This window comes from Sinocyclocheilus grahami, unplaced genomic scaffold (genome assembly GCF_001515645.1).
Source record: "Sinocyclocheilus grahami isolate Dianchi unplaced genomic scaffold, SAMN03320097.WGS_v1.1 scaffold685.1, whole genome shotgun sequence".
NCBI lineage: Eukaryota > Metazoa > Chordata > Actinopteri > Cypriniformes > Cyprinidae > Sinocyclocheilus > Sinocyclocheilus grahami.
The window spans coordinates 116,352-134,784 of NW_015505864.1; the positions used below are offsets into that span (position 1 = coordinate 116,352).

The following is an 18,433-nucleotide window of genomic DNA, read 5'->3' on the forward strand; positions in this document are numbered from 1 at the left end:
CCGTGTTATGATTTTGAAACGTGCAGTGCTCATGTTTATTCAACGGTCAAAGGGCACAAATAAATCAATGTATGGGAAACTGGTAATGTATATCGAAATATCGGAAATGTGTTTAAAAATCATATCACCGTTATTGAAAAAAATTATATCGCGATACATATTGATATTGAATTATTCTTAGCCCTAATCTTACCATATCCAAAAACTCGCTCACTCTGCTGTTATTTAATGCACTAGAATTTGATTGAATAGTACGTGAAGACACGTTTTTAATTCAAATATTCGTATTAATCAAGGATTTATTGACTGTTAATGCACCTTATTTCGAAATGTACAGAAATACGTGTGCTTATGTCTTTTAGTTATGATTATTTCATTTATTCACTATACTGTTTATTACCAATGTCTCATTTCAGGTTTTAGTTTGGCTCTAGTTTTGTATTTATTTTAGTTTATATGAAAAGGTTAATGTAGCGTGAATTAAAATTCATCCACAGAGTAAATCCTTTTCAATGAACATGTTTCTAATAAGAAGTTAATAAAGTTGTCGAAAGTATGGCAGTGGTGATGTTGAAGTTGAGCGACCGTGGTGTAGTTCGTTTATAGCCTAAGTTTAGCTTTTAACGTCTGCCACTTTTATTTAGGCTTCAAAATTCATAAAATGTATTATTATTTTGTGAAACATTATTTTCTGAAGACAAAACATGTAAGTTTCATGAACTATGATTGAACAGCTTATTTTTTGCGGTAATCCAAAAGCCTATGGAAAAACCTTATTGGCTTTTTGTCGAGGGGACCAGTGTGATGCTAACAGCCGATTGGCCTACAAAGTGACGTCATAGTTCCCCCGCTCTATTCTGGAAAAGGGATGGGGAGCAGCAGCTCGTTTGCATTTAAAGAGACATGCACGAAAACAGCCAGTTTCTGCTTCCACTCAAAATAGCCATTTTCAAAATTATCGGTGAGGTATTTTGCGCTGAAACTTCAGACACATTCTGGGGACACCTGAGACTTATATCACATATTGTAAAAAGGGGCATAATAGGTGCCCTTTAAACTAGAAACTAAAACTAAAAATAGTTCCAAATATTAGTAAATACTACTATTATATTAATAATTCTAAAATAACACCTCTCATGACAACTCATAATTTATGCAAGATGCCAAAATTGTACGATACTGTATCACTCAGCTTCTTTTTTTCTTTTTGTTCTTTTTTTTTTTTAAATTAATTTTTGCTATCATTGTTAGATTTAGGTTTTGGTTAAGGTATTGGCCTTTGTTTAAATTTAGGTCATACAATTTTGAACAATTTCTTACAATTCCGCAATCTCATACAAAATATTACGACTTCTCATGAAACTGAGTCAGTGTAAAAATTTCTTAGAAACGTACTAAAAGAACCACCAACGGAAATGATTCAGACATCGCAACACTAGTCTGTCTGTGACTGAGCATGGAGGCTGCTTTCCTGAAGGACAGCACACAGACATGCCCAGACATTATTCTCTGAGAGGTCTGCTTCAGCAGCATCACTCAGCTCAATATCGGGCAGTGATGTCACGGCCCTTCTAGCTGATTCTTATCCGCTCAGAGGACGCGTCACGCAGGATTCTGAGCAGTCCTGCTTCTGCTAGATGAGATGACCTTTCAGGATGTCTGTGATATTAAAGCAGCAGTACGGGAACATCAGACTGAACAATAAACATTAAATGTAGCCATTCAGTGGTCTATTGGGGCTCTCGGAAAACATTTCTTTCCCGTAAAGGTAAATGGAATATTCTCTAATGTAAGTTCAAAGCACAGGTGGTGACGAGGGTGTTAGTGATGATTACTCATCTTCTGCTGCTCCACTCCAAAGTGATGGTGTGATCAGTGCATACTCTCTCTCCCCCTCCCCATGCCTGGGCATGCAGCTCTTATCAATGAGGAGAGAAGTGACATCACTGGTCTAGAGATCTCAGTCCATCCCATCTGTTCTGATTAACGTGTTATGATTACACACAAGCATTAATATTCAAACTCCATTTGTAATGCTCTTATGGAGATCTGTTGAATGTCAGGGCTTAGGCTGGGCGCTATGACGGTATATACTGTGTGACCAGTGTCAGCCGGTAGTGATTATGCTACTGTGTTATATCTGCTATGTGATTTACAACAACAACAACAATGAAATAAATAATAAAATCACTGTGAATTGTCACAGATAAGCCTTTCCAGCATGCCAGCAATAAACAGCTTAGTTGATTTTAATGAAACGATTATTTTTATGTCCACTGTAAACACGGTGTGACTATGCTGTTTACAGTTGGCTTGCAAGGTTGAAACTTGCCACATTAATGTAGAATGCAACTGAGATGTTGTTGAGGTTTCCAAATGTGAGGATACTGATTTTTTTTATTTTTAATAAACTGGTTTCAAATGTGGCTAATGCAGTTATTTATTATTTAATACTTTATAATACTAATAATTTTTTGTGTCTAGACCTGTATATCTAGTCATTGATTTTATTTTTTAATCTTTTGAGCCTTTTTAAGACTTTCTAGCTTTAGATTAACTTTTCTTTCCCCTACTGATCCAAACAGATTCATTCATTTGTGCACCAAAAAAAGGGTACATACTGTATACATATCAAAGTTCTTTTCATTTTTGAAAGTATTTATGTCACTGATATATAGAATTAAATTTACTACATAGATATGCAATATATACAATTTTTCAAGGTTGAATTTACACCAAAAAGGTAACAATCTTGTATTTTTTGATTGCCTATTCCTGTGAGGCTTTTTAAGGCTCTGTCCACATGGAGACGCGTTTAGCTGTATACGCATAAAATTTGTATCATATAGACGTTTCGTCCAGATGGATCTGGCGTTTTGGGAGAGTGAAACCGATATTTTTTTAAACCGGGTCCCAGAGTGGATAAATCTGAAAACGCCACCCTTGCGTTTTCATGTGGACCGCGAATCCGTATATTTTCTGAAACTATGACATTAGCCCATGTCTCACCCCTAGTCAGAGACCGCTACGTCACGTAACAGCAACAAAAACATGAACAAACACTGAACGATTGTCTTTTTATTAACTAACATTGACACAGATTAATAAATGTATTGTTCCGTGTTCGTTTGTATACCGTGCGCAAGGTTTATGCACATAGTCCAAGTCTTCTCCGTTTTAGTGTATCTCTGTGGCAGAATTACAGTGCCACATGCTGGTCTGGCATGTATACTACATTGTTTTGTGTCTGTTTCGTGGTTTCGTGTTGAGGCAGATATTTCTTGAGACAAGGAGGAAAAAAAGATTGGATAGGGAAAGGTCTGGCTTCGTGTGGACGTAGCCTAAATCTATACCATTTACTATACTGTTAATTATACATATTTCAAGTAATGTCAGTTTTGGTAGGGCTGTGCAACGTATTGGTTAATTATTAAAGGACATACTAGGGCTGCACGATATTGAAAACTCACATTGCGATATTTTGTTTTTGTGTTATATATATTGCGATATGAAAAAAAAACAAAAACCAGATGACTTGAATAGCTCTATTTGGAAAAAAATAATCAATGATTGGTAGGGTTGGGTACCGTTCACATTTTAACCGGTACGGTACCGGAATTTCGGTGCCGGTACCCAACAGTACCTTTTTTCGGTACTTTACTCTGTGTAATTACAAAAACATTTATTTCAGTGAAAAAATAAGTCCAAAAGTCTCAATTTCAACATTTTGAACAATAGGGCCCTTTCTTTCTTTTTCCCCCCAGGAATTCTTGTTTTAATTTTTCTGAAAATCAAATGAAGGCATTAAACATTTATTTTAAATCAAATGAAAATTAAACCCTTTTATTGTTTGGCAAACAAACTGAGGTTTACTGTTGAAATAATACATGGAAGAAAAATTGTGTGAATATTCCTTTAAAATATGTTTTAATAGGCTAATAATTATATATTTTTTTCTACAATTAAGTGATTAATCTAGTTGTAATATTTATTTTTAGCATTTAATTGTTTTGAATATTTAAAGATGTGCATTATACTTTACAAAAGTAATATAATAGTAATATATTTCTTTTACATGTTAAACCGTACTTTTATTTTGACAGGTTGCCATGAAATTTGTGTGTAGGCCTATACAGTATAATGATGCTAGTTCTCTCAAATGAAACGGTAAAATTCTTGCGAAGTGACTCTCACAGCAGCTCTGGAGATTAAGCTTTTGTGTTCATGCCGTCATCTAGTGAGACGCAGGGGCCGAAAATCACCGCGAGCGTCACGCGTTCTTCAGTATTTGTGTAGTAAACAAAACCGCGTTTCCACCATTCATACATACAGAGGCAAGCGGAGCATGCAGGATTCATATTTAAACCGTCTTTTTGCATTTTAATATTCACAGACATTAAGTGGCAGTGGCTACTTTTGATTTATTCGTCCAAAATTGATGAATTCCATGGCATTCCGCGCTATAGAGTAAATTACGTTTTTATGAATGGACTCCGTGATCCCGTCCGCGTTTTCGCAGAAACCATATGGCCCTAGAAATGTAACCACACTTCAGAACATTTCGACTTGCCCTGTGTGTTGTTTGAACAAGTTGCAGGGGTGACCTCACGTCACAGGGTCTCTCTTTCTCTGTCTGTAGCGTATGCGCCCAGATGCGTTCTCAGGTACCGAAATTTGGCACCGATTGATTTAACGTGAATCGGTACTCTGTAGTACCGACGCAATTCGGTCAGTACCCTTAAAAGTATGGAGTTCAGTACCCAACCCATTTTGTAGATGAGTAAAGCAGCATAGGAAATAAACAAATTACAAGCATAGATGATTATAATAGAACAAAGATACAAATTAAATAAACAGTGCTTTATATTTTTCAGGTCTAACAGTATTCAGGTACAGAAATTGAATAACCAAATGTAAAATAGCACTGCATAGTCTTCACTGTATAAATTCTAACAAATCTGTTAAAGCTACAAAAGGGATTTTTCTCTGTTTTGTTGTTTGATTAACATTCGTGAAACAGAAAGCAACAGGGACATTAAAATGCTGTGAACCAATATACTGTTACACATCCATTTTCTTTCTCAATTGTTTACCTTCACCTAAGCCATAAGCAACTGTGTTTACAAGGATAGTACTTGCAGAGACATGCATTTTGACAGTTTCACTTGTATGTGTCATTTAAGACACAAATAGATGCGGATGTGAACGGAATTCGGTGTTCACTTGCATCTGCATCTGCGTGACTCACCGTGTCTACACCGGACGCGAGTGGCGTGGCGTGAAGCGACAAAATATGACAGAACCCATTATAATCAGTGATGCTGTCTGCACTGGATGCGGCGCGACACGACAAATCCTCGACAGCCTCATTCTATTAAAGACGTACTGACACAAAGTTCAAATGATTTGCAAAGGTCGCTTTGTCGCGTCCAGTGTAGACAGACTTTAGCTGTTGTGGCGCGGGACGGTGCGACACAACAGCTGTCACGTCTGGTGTAGACACGGTGTCTGGGTGTGAGCACAGAAAATGATCAGTATAAATATAACGATCAGTATACTAAACATCGCACATCAGTGCTTCCCACAGGTTTGAAATATACTTGCGGTGGTAGCCGGGTGGAAAATCTTCCTATTACCCACGGCACAAAAATGGTCTACTACATGTAACAAATAACGTGTGATTTTTAACAATATTTTAAATTTATTTTAATTGCATAGGCTACTATTACACTTAATTACATGCTAATAGTATGCATTATTATATGCATTGTAAATTATGCAAAATTACAGCTTTTAAATTGTGGAGTTCTCCTTTGTCATACAGTGTCTCTCTCTGTGAATGGGACACAGATTTTACTGATACTAGTAAAATAGTACCAATAATGCCCAGAAAAAAACAACAACAACATAACCTGTGACTTTTAATTATGTTGAGCGAGCCTGTAGAAAACACAACAGCGCCGCCTTGTGACAAGCGCTCTTTTTTTTCTTTTTCTTTTTATGAAATAGTTCTTAGTCTTTTCTTCCTGTGGGGAAGCATCCCAGCCAGAAACTTAAATAGTTTACAATTAATGAAATGGAAATTAAATGAAATGAAATGAATTGTGTAACCAAAATACCAATAATGCCCAGAAAAAAACAACAACAACATAACCTGTGACTTTTAATTATGTTGAGCGAGCCTGTAGAAAACACAACAGCGCCGCCTTGTGACAAGCGCTCTTTTTTTTCTTTTTCTTTTTATGAAATAATTTTGAAGTTTAATAATCGATAGGCTGTATCGCGATTTATGTTTTTCCATCCCCAAAATATAGGATGACTTAAAATGATCATTAAGACGTTTGTTTTACCATTTCATGTATTGAAGACTTTTTATGACAGTAAATTTAAGAAAACTCACCTGGAGGGATTTTGCTTTATTCGCACACGTGCTCCTTAAATACATTTTACAGTTCGCGCACATCTATTTCTATTTTTATTTGCGACTGAAGTGCCCGCACTGTCAAGCCCTGTCTTTGTCTGTGAAATATTCGCGGCGTCTCTGCAGCGCACGCGGGAACGTCAGCGGGAGTAAACCGTTCTCGTGCACACAGAATGAGCAGATACGAAACGTGTAGGGCGAAGGGGAGATTTTCAACTAGTTAATCGATCACGGATGGTATTATTATTTTGAGCGGATAAAAAAAAAGTGTGAGGATAAAAATAATAAAAGCAAAAATGTTTCTCCATATGTACTTGGGTGGCTGTTAATATATGGGCGGCCCGCCAAGTAAAGTCTATATGTGGGAAGCACTGCACATCCTGTGATGTGACTATCGCGGATGTGCACATTGCGATATCGATGCTGAAATGACATATCGTGCAGCCCTAGTACATGCAATATGATGCTTGCATTTAAAATGAATCCACTTTAGTTTCATGCACTTTAACTTGTTGAGTTTCCAGTAGGCCAGTTCTTACTTTTGATGTTGTGACTCCAACTTGTGAGTATAAGAGAACATAATGTTTAATATTAGCTTATTATTTCAATGTCTATAGCAAAAATGGAATTGGAATTTGAAAGTTAAATTTATATCTGTCTATATTAAACACTGATTTAATCATCTGTTGGCATCATAGTTCAAAATTATTCAGTCCCTATGTCTCATTTTTATATGTGCTTTTAAAATGCTTTCAAAATAATAAATAATGCAGGTACAGTGCACCTTTTGTTTACTTTGAACTGTTAAATTGGTACGTACAAATCCTTTACAAATATTCAATTTGGAAAAACGTGCCTTTTGTCTTCTAAATTTGTACTGTGTTATCCAGCTTGGTTTAAACATTTTGTATATAAATGGCAACAATGGCTTGTGTGGTTAAAAAAAAAAAAAAAACTTGGTGCTAATTCATAAATATAAATATAGTCTTATATCTGAAAATGTTGATATTTTGTCTGTATTATCCAGCTGTAATGCTGAATGAATAGTTTATAGTTGGATTGGCGCAGCCCTTTCAGGACAGTTTCTCCGAAAGCTTTTTATTTGCTGTGTATGATGTCAACTGATTACACAAACTGATTCAGCTGTAATGATTTCTTCTGTTTGCACTAGAGATCATCCCTTTTAATCTGAACCGCTCAGGTACAAAAGAGAGCGAGGGAAATCTTTCATGTGGGTACACATTCACGGACATCACAGCCGTTCAGGTCATGTTACAGCGACTGGGCTGACAGACAGGGAGAAGAAATATCACAGCAAAGATTCGTGTCTCACAATGTTGCTTTGCTGTAGGTGCATTTTGGACAAAAGGCTCGTGGTAACTCTGATTTAGATTGCAATGGATGGTTTGCATTTGTCCCGATGGCACCACTTTGTTTTTGACACCGCCCCCTGTCTTCCCAGCACATCAGGGTTGGCCTGACAGGAAGTCTGAGCTGTGTCCAGGCGTATCCCACGCACACAGGCAGATAAAACGTGCAGATAATACCACCTGCCCGTAATCGCATACTGCCCCCGTCTGCAAACATGACTGATCGCACTCTTCCCTCCAACCTGATCACCGGTCGTGCCTTGTCCACCAGTCTCTTGTTTTGCTGTTGTTCCAGCGGTGCTTGCTGTGAATGTTTGTGCATGAGCACTTCCAGCAAATTTGTTAATCATGCTGTCCTGACCGCTGCGTGTGTTGCGGAGGAGTGGTGCTGTTGAGGGCAGGATGTTCTGGTGGGAGGGAGAGTTCCTCTGTCTCTCCATCCTCAAGCGCAGCTTTGTGAATGACATAACACCGCCCATGACGCTTATGTAATCCACGTCCATCCTATTTGTCTCCTCTCCATCTCTCTCTGTTCGTCAGGCTAGAGGGAGGCTCATGTAATGCCAAGGGATTTGTAAACTTAAACGATTTTGTTGCATCATGAGTGAGCTCAGTCAACTTAAGCTCAAAATGAAGTTTTAATAGTGGCATTACTATGGCACAGTGTAATTTATCCAGAAAGGATTAGTCACAATAGTTGACTAAAAAGAAAATATCTTCTCATGTAGTGATGGCAATTGATATTATTCAGCCAAAACCCAAAAAGAGTTTCCTATGATTATCTTGTCTCTAATACCACATTATGACTGAGTATTATGATAATTTATTTAGAGAAAATATGGAGAGGTGGCTCATTGCCAAATAAGTATACTGTCACTTAGGGCTGCACGATTAATCAAATGCGATTGCCATGTGCATTTTGTCGGTAAAGTCGGTTCTGTAATCAGCAGTAAATCTCCATCATGTGCTTTCAGATGGAGCAGCATTTACTATACAAGAGCCGTAGTTCACTGACAAGTTACGCAAAAAAATGGCAGACGATATTATTGCATGATTATGAAATCGAAGAAATTGTTTGCGATAATGACAGCTGTTTGCGTAGCTTCTTGGTGAACTACGGCTCTGTATAAGTACATGCTGCTCTATCTGAAAGCATGTGAAAATACCACATTTAATAACACATTTTTACTCCAAACTCACTTCTTGTGACGCTACGTTCTGCTCAAATGCTCGTATAATAATAGTTTCGTAGGGCTATACATTATTTGGCTAATTAAACAAAAATGTTAAATCTGATTCTGCTGCTTAGAACTGAATAAAAATAATAATGACTTTAAATTAAAAGTTGTCAGTCCTGTGCTCCCGTGTCTTGTGGTTTTCTCCCCATGTTCTCCCCATGACCTAGATTCTCCCTCGTGTCAATTGTGTTCATTTGTTTCAGCTGGTTCCCGTTAATTTCCTTGATTAGTCCAATTTCTTAAGCCCTGTGTCTTTCCATGTCTAGCGTCTGGTATTATACATCTAACCCCAATGCTACGTGTGTGTTCCTACCTGTTCCATGTGTGTCTTTTGGATTTAATAAAGACTGTGATGAGTTCTGAATCTCCTTCATCGCCGCACTCCTTCATCTCCTCCACAGTAGCAGTATCATGACAGAATACCCCCCAGCGAGGTTCTCTGCCCTAGGCCGTAGGGATCTCCCCTTCATTGAGTATGCCTGGGAATTCTGCGGGCTTGCCACGGTGATGGCATTGGTTTGGGGCAAATTACTACCGCCCCGTTGACCTCCCAGACACCCCAGGACTAAGCTGGAGGAAGGGATCCTCCGGTGTCTGGACAGTGTCCGGCCCCGATCCAGAACGAGCCCGCCGTCAAATTCGCCGGCCGTTCCTTAGTCAAGCCCGCCGGCCGCTCTGAAATCGAGGCCGCCGGCCGCTCCATTGTCAAGTCCGCCAGCCTCGCATCAGTCAAGTCAGCCAGCCGTTTCTTAGTCGAGCCGGCCAGCTGCTCGGAAATCGAGAAGTTACATTGTCAAGCCCGCCGGTCGGTTCACTCAAGCCCTCAGCTAACAGCTGCACAATCCTTAACCCCAAGTCAAGGGAGGAATTTAAGGAGGGAGAGACTGTCGGCTCCAGCCCCTGAGCCCGCTCCGGTGTCAGCTCCAGCCCCTGAGCCCGCTCCGGTGTCGGCTCCAGCCCCTGAGCCCGCTCTGATAGGAAACGTCCGTAGAGGTCAGGCCGAGTGCCAAGGTCAGGCCTCCTGAACTGTCTGCTCTGCCATGACCCCCTGAACAGTGTCCTCCGCCATGGCCCCCTGAGCTGTCTGCTTCGCCATGGCCCCCTGAGCTCACTACTCCTCCATGGCCTCCTGAACTGGCTGATCCGCCATAGCGTCCTGAACTGCCTGATTCGCCATGGGTCCCGGAACAGGTACCACTCAGGGGGCCTGCCGTCCCGTGTAGGTCTGTCCTGAGGGGCCTCTAGAGCACCCACTCCTCCTCCCCATTGGCTGTTGTGTCGCGCGTGGATGCGCCTTCCGGGAGTGGGGAGTAATGCCAGTCTTGTGTTCCCCATGTCTTGTGTTTTTCTCCCCATGTTCTCCCCATGACCTAGTTTCTCCCTCGTGTCAATTGTTCGTTTGTTTCAGCTGGTTCCCGTTAATTTCCTTGAGTAGTCCCATTTCTTAAGCCCTGTGTCTTTCCATGTCTAGCAGTATCGTGACAAAAGTCTTTGTTATTTAATAAAATAATAATTAATAAAAAGCAGTTTCGGTTTTTGGCCAAGTGCATCTAGAAATTTTGGTTTTGGTCTTTCAGCTTCTCCGTGAACTACGGGTCTGTATAGTATATGCTGCTCTATCTGAAAGCATCTGAAAATACCACATTTAATTACACAAAATAAGGCATGCAACGTATTTCATAGTATTCTAAGCAGTGATAAAGGCATTGCATTATAAATATACTTTATTATAATGAAAATTATAATAATAAACCATATATTGTCGTAGTCGTGTGTTTTATTAGTCACGTTGAATCAATGAAAGCAGTTAAAGCTTCTGTTTATTCAGCTACCGCTATAGAGATTTCCTGGATTTGTTCTGCAGGGCGTATTTGGAGTTTCCGTGTGAGAGCGCCCTCTGGCCTTCAGATGAAGATTTACTGCTGATCACAGAACCGTGCTTCACTGAAAGATATGCATGACAATCGCAGCTTCTGTCTAATCACGATTGCAATTTCATTTCGAGTTATCGTGCAGCCCTACTATCACTGGTTTTCAGTTTCAGTTTATCACCAGAGTACACAATCTCCTAAACAATACGGAGTATCATTACCGAGTTACCCACATTTAATTACGAAACTTTATTTGCAGTTTCAGTTTTTGGCTAAATGAAAACTTAGATTTCAGTAGTGACGCACCGAAATTTCGGCCACTGGAAATTATCAGCCGAAAATAGCATTTTTGGTTTTTGGCTAAAAGAGAAAACGGCTGTAAATATAGGGCTATACATTATTTGGCTAATTAAACAAACAACAACAAAAAAAAACGTTAAATCTGATTCTATTGCATTGAACTGAATAAAAATAATCGGAAGGAACCAGACAAATCAGTCCACTAACTAAGAATGGCCATGCACCACCACCCAAAGAATCGAGAAAGAGCTATCAATCTGTCAATTTTTTCCATGTCTGGGCCGGGTGAGGTTTCCCGTGTTGCTGGATGATGACATCACTAAATTCAATGATGAACTGCCTTTAGCTGAAAATTGAGTGTTTACTAATTGTCATTTTGCGTTATTGACACACTATTTTCCTAATGAATGCTGTACAGTTGCTTTGACAATCTGTATTGTTAAAAGCGCTATATAAATAAAGGTGACTTGACTTGACTTAAAAATAATATATTGATATTATGATTTTACTTTCAATAAAAGTGTGGTTATTTTATTGGCTTGTATTTCTTTCAATTCAGTATCATTAAAATGACTGATTTAAATTTAATATTTAATAAAATAATAATTAATAAAAAGCAGTTTTGTTTTTTGGCATCTAGTGCATCTAGAAATTTCATTTTGGTCTTTCTGCAAAAAAAAAAAATAAAAAAATAAATTCTGCATCACTATCCACTTAAACAGTTTAAATGTAGATTTAGTTTTTTTGGGATTTTTAGGGTGTTTTATTAAGTGTAAAAGGGTAAAAAAATTAGAGTCTTTGAATTTTTAGATTAACTGCTCATCCCAATAGTTCATAATAGCACAACATGGTTACAAAATTCTCTAACAAGAAATTATAAAGAATAATAATAATTTAATTCCTCACTTATACATTACAAACACATGAGGAGAGTTCTTGGCAGTAAAGACCCGTGACTGGCAGATCAGCATGCTACTTAATTTCTCTCCAGTACGGTATGAAATTGAATAAAATCTGAATTGTTAACTGTGACAAGATAATTGACGGGGAAGTTTAAATAGTGACTGGATGCATGAAACTAAACTACATAGCAATCTGTTAAAGATGCAGTTATGACAAAATGGTATGTCCCAAAGCTCACCTACTTTTCTGCTACAAGCTCCAAAGTATGTACTTTTTCTTCACACAAAGAGTACATACATTCAGGACATAGTATAAGTAGGTGAATTTGGGAATGTGACAATAGTTTGAGATATACCATGGTTTTTAATGATTTACCAAACTTATACACTGGCATTTGCAAGGTGCTTTAGAATGGTATAATCTTAAAACAGTTGAAATGCCATAGTACTTTGTGTTAAGAGATGGCTTATCAATATTTCACTATCATTATCATTAATAAAGATTGCTCTGATATCCTTTAGAAAATACTTCCTTATAAACCATTAATATTTAACAACTTCTTGTACACGCCATAATTTCCCATCACGCTGGCAGAACCCAGCCAAAACGAAGTTCACACTCTTGTCTCTTCCTCTAGAACAGGGGTAGGCAAGTTCGGTCCTAGAGAGCCGCAGTCCTGCAGAGTTCAGCTCCAACCCTGAAAAAAAAAACTCACCTGCCTATAGCCTTAGTAATCCTGAAGACATTGATTAGCTTATTCAGGTGTGTCTGATTAGAATTGGAGCTGAACTCTGCAGGACTGCGGCTCTCTAGGACCGAACTTGCCTACCCCTGCTCTAGAAAGTCCGGTACAGTTCTCTTTTATTTGTGGTTAATGTGTAGCGGTATCATGTTGAACTCTGATACACCTCCGGGCAGCCTTGGCATCGGGACTTGAATCTCTGAGTTTGGCTGGGAATGGCTTGGCTACTGATCAACCAGCTCAGGCATGATAAATCCAGACTCTCCCAGTCTTTGTCTTTGATTCTCCGGCTGAACTGGGGTTTGTTTAAGTGTGCAGTGTGGCAGAAGTGAGCTGCGTCACTGCAGGCTGGTGTATGTGAACTGGAGGCAGTAGAGTCACATGGTTTCTCCTCTCCAGTCAGACATCCGCGTTTGAGCGGGCGTAGGTGGCCCCGCTCTCAAACGGGCTGCTGGCAGATGGTGATTTGTTGGAGCACTGAGGACTCCAAAGTGGGATTGACTGGGAGAACTACACTGCACTTGGTTTAGTCAGACTTAGGCCTCATGGAATCTTTTTTGTTTTTATGCAATGTTTTTCACCACAATCCATGTATTTTAATGGAATGGTGCACTGCAGATACCATTCCACAAAGCAACAAATTGCCACAAGCAACAAATTATTTAATTTTATCGCAAAATTAAAATTTCAAATTCAGAATTTAACGTCTTTTTTGTCTATTTATTTATTTATTTAAATGTAGATTGTAAAATTTGCCTGTTTTGAGTTTTTTTTTCTTTTTTCTTTTTAATTATGGAGGAAAAAAATTATTCATTACGTAAGGATAAAAATTCTACATGAGTTCTATGAGCCACAGCACAATGTCGCCAAATTTGCACAATGATGGTGTTATTGCCCCCCCACTATATATTGTATGTTGTGCATCTCTTTAGTATAAAGTATAAAAGCAGCCTTAAAATGACTGTTATTGGTTGCGGAAAGCATTTTTAAATTAGCCAAAATATATAATAAACAGGCAAGTGAAATACGTTATTGTGAATGATGGCTGTGGAAAACTGTGGATTCAGTGAAGCCCTAGTCATGATGACCTTTTCTTAAATCGCTTTTTACGACCGATGAACTGAAGCTCACTGTATTTACTTTTTTTGGGGATAACGTCACTTTTAGAGCGATTACGCTCATGTCACTTTTAGAGCGATTACATGTCTGTATGTATTACTATTAGGGATGGGTCGCGATTTTCGAATATTCGATTAGTTGATTTAATTATAGAATATCGAATAGGTTTTGCGATTATTGTCTTAAAAAATTTCCTCCATGTTTTCCGTGCTGATGCGGTGGTGACGCATTCATGTAAGCAGAGGGTTGCGCTGCCATTAAAAGCACTTAAAAGCTGTCAAAGACAACAGAAAAACACTGTCTCACGCACACACTGTAGACTTGCGTGGCATTAAAAAAAAGACTTGCGTAGCATATAATGGTTACAGTAACTTGGAATGATGTCAAATAAGAGCTCTGTGCGGACCACAAACACCCCCGACTGGGTTAGAGGTGTGGCTGAATCTGTATTCAGAAAAGCGCGTAAAACAAATAACGCGTTCTACGGAGCCACTATAGGAACGTGGATAGCCGCTTGCTAGCAGTAGCCTGTTACATTACACAATACATAATATTTCACTTACCACATAAACCGAATAAGGAGAGATGATGGCGAATGATTTGCAGATCCTGAGCGCCACTGACAAACATCTAATCTTGTCAAATGTGTGGTAAGTACTGCCGAGTGCTGCTCCGTACGTGTGATCGCAAATCTCAAAAGTAAAAAACAAGTGCATGTTCATGAGCAATTTCAATGCGCCGGTTCCCTGATGCCCGCAGTTTATATACAGTATAATTACCCAATGATATAATTGCGACAGAAGATATCGAAGTATATTTATTTGATATGTCGGTATCGGCGAATACACCACCGATATGAAATTAATTTTTTTACAGAGCATATAACGCAGATAAAATGCTTGAAATGGTGTAATTAGTTTGTCCAGCAGAGCGCGCTCCATTGTTTGCTACTGGTAACCTGGATGAAACTCTTTAAAGCTTAAGTCAATGGAAAACCATTGAAACTTTGAACGACCATATCTCCGTAACGGCTCGAGGAGGGCTCCTCGAGCTGAAGGGATCCCCCGAATTTGGTGGAGATCCGCCGGCGCATTCGAGAGATAGTGACACCAGCCAACACTTTCACTTCAGTAAGGAGGTCTCTTGTTCAGGCAGCAGCATTCAAGCATCGTCTTATTCGACTGTAAGTTCCCCGCGAAGTGGACTTCACATGATATTCCTCCATGATTCCAGTTCCAAGGGAACGTACATGTTGCATTCAAAGGGCATTAAAGTGCGCGAGACGTGAATTTATATTTATTTACAGAGGTAAATTGTCACACTTCACACTTCTCTAGTAAGTTCCGTCTGTGTGTGAAGACAGTAGCGCAAATCCTTGAATGAATGTTCCAAAGTGAAATAAACTTCAATGGAATAGTTGAATTTAATTAAGGTTGAATAAACTTCAACTGTACTGTTCAGTGCACTGATGTTAGACTCATTTTGAATAAAGTTTATTGTTAAATTGTTAAATGCCCTGCATTCCATCATTACATATCTTTGTCATGTCATTATAAGTGTTTGATCACCACATTTAAGTGATCATTGCAAAAAATGTGTTTATGGATATGTATTCTGTTTATGTATATACTGTATTCTATATACAGTGGGGAAAAAAAGTATTTAGTCAGCCACCAATTGTGCAAATACTTATTTTACAGAGGAATTTACCAATTAATTCTTTAAAAATCCTATGATGAAAATTACAGGCCTCTCTCATCTTTTTAAGTGGGAGAACTTGCACAATTGGTGGCTGACTAAATACTTTTTTGCCCCACTGTAGAGTACCAGTCAAATGTTTTGACACGAATGGGGAAAGTGTCCAAACTTTTGACTGGTACTGTACTATAATATACACAAAGAATATCATCCGATATGTCGATTTCTGCCTTTTTTTTTTTACTCCCAAATATCGGTATCGGCCCCAAAAAACCCATATCGGTCGGGCTCTGTTAATATGTTTCAGCACATTACAATCATTATATGGCTTGAGTTAAGACAGCCTATCTTCTGAATTAGTTTATCTTACAGATTGAAAGCGTGAATCCCTTCTCTCTGTTTATGGGTATTTGTGCGTGCACAAAGGGGTGCGATTTTCGAATAATAATCGAATACCCAGCGATTTTCAAATATTATTTTTGCTTGGAATGCCCATCCCTAATTACTATATGAATGTCCTGCCACTCTTTGAATTCCCACTCACATGTTCCGGCAGCATCTAGCAATAGTGTCGATAGAAAGCTTGTGAAAGTTAATCAGCAGAGATAGATAGAAACCAACACCTGAATATGTGTTATGTGCAGTCTGAACACAAGATGAGTCATCGGCAGGCCAACAGTGTGCTCTATTCTCAGGGGTGTTACAACACCACCACACAATGAGCAGTGTAGGCTTTGCCTGAGACTACCCACATCACCCTCACAACATACAAACAGTTTAGAGACACATGTATATGCTTTAGCTATTAAATAAAGAGTCTGCAGACGCTTTTTTTTTTTTTTGTAGGCCAACCAGGAAGTTAGCATTATTCTGGTTCCTTCTACAACATTGGATTATTGCAGAAAATAAGCTCTGTGACCTGCAAAAGTTTCATTCATGCAGTTTTGTTCATCGTGATAATTTTTACAAATGAACACAATTTATACATTTTGAAGCCTGATGAACTACACTACGGTCACATGACTTAAACATCCACTACTATATTAAGCTTCTGGGAACTCCAAGTCTTTATTTTAAAAAAAATTTCCCTGAAAGTTTGAGTTAGAACAGTTTGCAAGAGCATGATTTATAGGCACATTAAAAGGCTGTGAAAGCAGACTAGTGAGTAGATGAGTTTTCCTGTTCAAGTGACGACACTTAGCCAGGTTAGACGCTATATTGAATTTAACACTGATGAAAATGAGGTTGTGACGGATAGACTTACAGTCTTTACAATGACACGCACTGTATAATAGTCCTAGATTATATAATTTTTGCCATCTCACAAATAAAAAAAAAAAAAACCTTTTGTCTACTGAAAGTTTTTATTTTATTTATTTTTTCAGAAAGATATTTGGTCAGCTGAACCGTCAGTATTTTTTAAACAACATTACAATCCCCTGAATGCACTGTATTTCAGTCTGTCACAGCCACATATTCATTCCTGTGGATGTTAAAACTTAATTTTCTGTATTTTTCGGTTTCATTTCCTGTGGAAATTAAACATGGCACTACCCTGACTACGGTCTGTATCCCCAGCAAACTCTGCAGTCCCATTGAGGGTGTATTCACACCTGTCTTGTTTGGTTCGATTGAATCGAACTCAAGTTCGTTTCCCGCTGTGGTGCGGATCTTTTGGGCAGGTGTGAATTCAGCAATCGCACTCGGGTGCGCACCAAACAACCATACCGAGACCCAGCTGAAGAGGTGGTCTCGGTCCGCTTCCAAGTGAACTCTGGTACGGTTGAATGGATGAACCAATGAATGGATGACCTTAAGCACACGTGGTTTTTTTTATTTACAGTTTCTGGTTCACTTGCAAAAAGGGCAGTGTGAAAGCGAACCGCACCAAACAAAAAAAAAATCAACTTTGTATTTGGTCCGGACCAAAGCAAGTAAACTAGCAGACTTTCCTCGTGTGAATACACCCTTAGACATTTGATAGCAACCACCTTTTTCAAGAGTAAATAAATAACAGATTGATTTGATCATCATATTTATGATGTATTTTATGCTGTAGAATAAAATGTGAAAATCTTGAGCTTGCTTGAACCACAGACCATATTTTAGTAATTTAAAGGGGTCATATGATGCAATTTTCAAGTTTTCCTTTCTCTTTGGAGTGTTACAAGCTCTTGGTGCATAAAGAAGATCTGTAAAGTTGCAAAGACTAAAGTCTCAAATCCAAAGAGATATTCTTTATAAAAGTTAAGAGTCAGCCACGCCTACCTAAAACGGCTCGTTCTAACACTCCCCCACATGTCTACCTCACTATGTGTAAATATTAGCATAATGCCGCCCAAATGTGCACGCAAAGAAAGAAGGCGTGGTTTCAGGAACAGCAATGTTGATGCAGCCATGTCAGTGAGACGCTGTGTTTCAGTGTGAAAGCAAAAGCACTTTATTTGGCCTTCCGGAAGTAGATGCAATTAGGAATCATTGGTTAAGATTTATTTACAACAGAACAGCACAACCCAGATGTTCGAATTTGTTCAACGCATTTTAGGGACGACAGTTTTTTGAACCTAGAAGAGTACAAGGCTGGCTGTGTGCACAGGCAATTTCTAAAAATAAAAAAAGGGTAAATTCCAACTTTGCTATGACAATCTGGCGCTTCTGAATCAGCGACTGTAAGTATGTTTTGTTATTAGTTTAAGTATTTGCTATTGACTGTTCAAATGCGGAGTTTTGCGCAGAGTAACGCGTCGTGTGTGTGTGAGGGGAACAGGGTC

At 38.8% G+C, this 18,433-nt stretch overlaps 1 protein-coding gene and 1 long non-coding RNA gene across 4 annotated transcripts in view; both read left to right on the forward strand.

Moving 5' to 3' along the window:
- Positions 1 to 11,466, forward strand: part of LOC107559440 (uncharacterized) — a 26,458-nt gene extending 14,992 nt beyond the window's left edge. Inside the window, exon 3 of the long non-coding RNA XR_001605623.1 lies at positions 11,383 to 11,466. This is a non-coding gene — a long non-coding RNA (uncharacterized lncRNA). The remainder of the gene's footprint in view (positions 1 to 11,382) is intronic.
- The window catches only part of LOC107559435 (casein kinase I-like), a 67,097-nt gene that overhangs the window by 25,502 nt on the left and 23,162 nt on the right, over positions 1 to 18,433 (forward strand). The window lies entirely within an intron of this gene.